General features: G+C 42.6%; 1 pseudogene; it reads left to right on the forward strand.

The window, feature by feature from the left end:
• The first annotated feature begins 2,298 nt into the window (after positions 1-2,298).
• LOC104678392 lies at positions 2,299-3,220 on the forward strand (annotated as a pseudogene).
• The last annotated feature ends 1,027 nt before the right edge of the window (positions 3,221-4,247 follow it).

Below are 4,247 nucleotides of genomic sequence, written 5' to 3' on the forward strand. Positions count from 1 at the left end.
TACTTCTTGTAGGCTTTGTTCATTTCTTTTTCTTCTTTTTTCTTTTGGTTTCTCTTCTTGCTTCATTTCATTCATTTGATCCTCAATCGCTGATACTCTTTCTTCCAGTTGATCGAGTCGGTTACTGAAGCTTGTGCATTTGTCACGTATTTCTCGTGTCATGGTTTTCATCTCTGTCATTTCGTTTATGACCTTCTCTGCATTAATTAGTCTAGCTGTCAATTCTTCCACTCTTTTTTCAAGATTTTTAGTTTCTTTGCGCTGGGTACGTAATTCCTCCTTTAGCTCTGAGAAGTTTGATGGACTGAAGCCTTCTTCTCTCATCTCGTCAAAGTCATTCTCTGACCAGCTTTGATCCGTTGCTGGTGATGGGCTGCGCTCCTTTGCAGGGGGAGATGCGCTCTTATTTTTTGAATTTCCAGCTTTTCTGCCCTGTTTTTTCCCCATCTTTGTGGTTTTATCTGTCTCTGGTCTTTGATGATGGTGACGTACTGATGGGGTTTTGGTATAGGTGTCCTTCCTGTTTGATAGTTTTCCTTCTGACAGTCAGGACCCTCAGCTATAGGTCTGTTGGAGATTGCTTGAGGTCCACTCCAGACCCTGTTTGCCTGGGTATCAGCAGCAGAGGTTGTAGAAGATAGAATATTGCTGAACAGCGAATGTACCTGTCTGATTCTTACTTTGGAAGCTTCCTCTCAGGGGTGTACTCCACCCTGTGAGGTGTGGGGTGTCAGACTGCCCCTAGTGGGGGATGTCTCCCAGTTAGGCTACTCAGGGGTCAGTGACCCACTTGAGCAGGCAGTGTGTCCGTTCTCAGATCTCAACCTCTGTGTTGGGAGATCCACCGCTCTCTCCAAAGCTGTCAGACAGTGTCGTTCGCGTCTGCTCAGGCCTCTGCTGCTTCCCCTGTTGGTTTCTTAGCTGAGCCCTGCCCCCAGAGGTGGAGTCCACAGAGACAGGCAGGTTTCCCTGAGCTGCCGCGAGCTCCACCCAGTTCGAGCTTCCCAGCGGCTTTGTTTACCCACTTAAGCCTCAGCAATGGCGGGCGCCCCTCCCGCAGCCTCGCTGCTGCCTTGCAGCTAGATTGCGGCAGACTGCTGTGTTAACAATGAGGGAGGCTCCGTGGGCGTGGGACCCTCCCGGCCAGGTGAGGGATATACTCTTCTGGTGTGCCTGTTTGCCCAAAGCGCGGTTTGGGGTGGGAGTTACCCGATTTCCAGGTGTTGTGTGTCTCAGTTCCCCTGGCTAGGAAAAGGGATTCCCTTCCCCCTTGCGCTTCCCAGGTGAGGCGATGCCTCGCCCTGCTTCAGCTCTCACTGGTCAGGCTGCAGCAGCTGACCAGCACCGATTGTCCGGCACTCCCTAGTGAGATGACCCCAGTACCTCGGTTGAAAATGCAGAAATCACCGGTCTTCTGTGTCGCTCGCGCTGGGAGTTGGAGAGTGGAGCTGTTCCTATTTGGCCATCCTGCTCTGCCCCTCCAGAACACTTTTAATTTTTTTTTTTTTTTGAGACGGAGTCTCACTCTGACACCCAGGGTGGAGTGCTATGGCGCAATCTCGGCTCACTGCTACCTCCATCTCCTGGCTCAAGCGATTCTCCTGCTTCAGCCTCCCGAATAACTGGGACTACAGGTGTGTGCCACCACGACCGGCAAATTTTTTATATTTTTAGTAGAGACAGGGTTTCAGCATGTTGGCCAGGCTGGTCTTGACTCCTGACCTCAGACGATCTGCCTGCCTTGGCCCCACAAAGTGCTGGGATTACAGGTGTGAGCACACTTTTTAGACAGACAATTTTCCCATAGAACCAGATTATTGTAAGTAAAGATTTATTCATACTCCTGACTAATGGAGATTCCAGTTCTCACTTAGCACAAGACACTGAAAATGTTGTATTTTCTTATCTTTAATGTAGCCTGTGTGTTCTAATCTTCAAATTGTATAGTTGAGGGGGAACTGTTTTGAAGGCAATAATTTGCGATCTGTACCACTTATTTTTCATATTTTATTTTCTTTATTAAAAATGTTTCTCAGGATAGAAGTTATATTTGTTCTTTGTAGGAAAAGGAAAAGTACATAAGAAATAAAAGGGAATTTTTGCTTTTTAAAGGAATTTTCACTTTTTGCATTTTACACTTCTATCCTCCTTAAATTTAATACTTTGAACTTCTATTACTTTTGTAATTAAAAACAGTAAAGAGCCTGGTGTGATTCTGTCCTGTGCAGCTGTTCTCTGGAGCAGTAGTTGTTTATCTCCACCCACCTCATTTCCCACCTAAATGCACGCTACCACCCCATGGAAGATTTTATGGACATGGACATGAGCCCACTGAGGCCCCAGAATTATCTTTTTAATTGTGAACTAAAGGTGGACAAAGATTATCACTTTAAATTTGATAATGATGAAAATGAGCATCAGTTATCTTTAAGAACGGTCAGTTTAGGGGCTGGTGCAAAGGGCGACTTGCACATTGTTGAAGCAGAGCCAATGAATTATGAAGGCAGTCCAATTAAAGTAACACTGGCAACTTTGAAAATGTCTGTACAGTCAATAGTTTCCATTGGGGGCTTTGAAATAACACCACCGCTGGTCTTATGGTTGAATTGTGGTTCAGGGCCAGTGCATATTAGTGGACAGCACTTAGTAGCTGTGGAGGAAAATGCAGAGTCAGAAGACGAAGTGAAGGAGGATGTGAAACTCTTAAGTGTATCTGGAAAGTGATCTGTCCCTAGAGGTGGTAGCAAGTTTCCACAGAAAAAAGTAAAACTTGCTGCTGATGATGAAGAAGAAGATGATGATAATGAAGAAGATGGTGATGATTTTGATGATCAGGAAACTGAAGAAAAAGCACCAGTGAAGAAATCTATAACGAGCTACTCCAGCCAAAAATACACAAAAGTCAAACCAGAATGGAAAAGACTGAAAACCATCAACACCAAGATCAAAAGGACAAGAATCCTTCAAAAAACAGAAAAAATCTCCTAAAACACCAAAAAGACCTAGTTCTGTTGAAGACATTAAAGCAAAAATGCAAGCAAGTACAGAAAAAGGTGGTTCTCTTCCCAAAGTGGAAGCCAAATTCATCAATTATGTGAAGAATTGCTTCCAGATGACTGACTAGGAGGCTATTCAACATCTCTGGCAGTGGTGGAAGTCTCTTGAAGAAAATAGTTTAAACAATTTATTAAAAATTTTCCGTCTTATTTCATTTCTGTAACAGTTGATATCTGGCTATCCTTTTTATAATGCAGAGTGAGAACTTTCCCTACTGTGTTTGATAAATGTTGTCCAGGTTCCATTGCCAAGAATGTGTTGTCCAAAATGCCTGTTTAGTTTTTAAAGATGGAACTCGGCCCTTTGCTTGGTTTTATGTATGGAATGTTATGATAGGACATAGTAGTTAGCGGTGGTCAGACATGGAAATGGTGGGGAAACAAAAATATACATGTAAAATAAAACTTAGTATTTTAATAAAGTAAAAACAAAACCAAAAAAACAGTAAAGGAGGCTTGGCATGGTGGCTCATGCCTGTAATCTCAGTGCTTTGGGAGACTGAGACAGGAGGATTGCTTGAGGCCAGGAGTTCAAGACAAGCCTGGGCAACATAGCAAGATCTGTCTCTAAAAAAAAAAAAAAAAATAGCCAGGCATGGTGGCACGTGCCTGTAGTCTCAGCTAGTAAGGAGGTTGAGACAGGAGCATCACGTGAGCCCAGGAGTTCATGGCTACAGTGAGCTATGATTACACCATTGCACTCCAGCCTGGGCAACAGAGTGAGACCCCATCACTAAACAAAAACAACAACCACAGCAACAACAAAAACTAGTAAAGAAAAACATATATATTTTAATATTCTTTCACTAGGTAATAAATAATGACCCAAAGATGAGTTAGACTTTGTAACAAAATAAAGTTAAAAAAAATTGTTTCATTGGTATAAAAACAACAAAAATAATGCACTATCAACACCCAGGAATTAGCATCCTTAACTTTTAATGTATTTTCCTTTCAATCATTTATGTATACCTAACATATGTATTATATCATATATTCACGGTCTTTAATCTTCACTGTGTATTAAAATCACAAGGGAATGTTTTTAAAAAATACTAGTGCTAGGATCCTATACCCAGACCATTTTAATCAGAATCTCTGGGTGTGAGATCCAGGCATGGTTACTTTTAGAAGTTCCCCAGGTGATTTTAGTGTGCAGTTTCAGTTGAGTACTACTGTAATATATCTATA

The sequence above is a fragment of the Rhinopithecus roxellana genome, chromosome 7 (assembly GCF_007565055.1).
Source record: "Rhinopithecus roxellana isolate Shanxi Qingling chromosome 7, ASM756505v1, whole genome shotgun sequence".
Classification (NCBI taxonomy): domain Eukaryota; kingdom Metazoa; phylum Chordata; class Mammalia; order Primates; family Cercopithecidae; genus Rhinopithecus; species Rhinopithecus roxellana.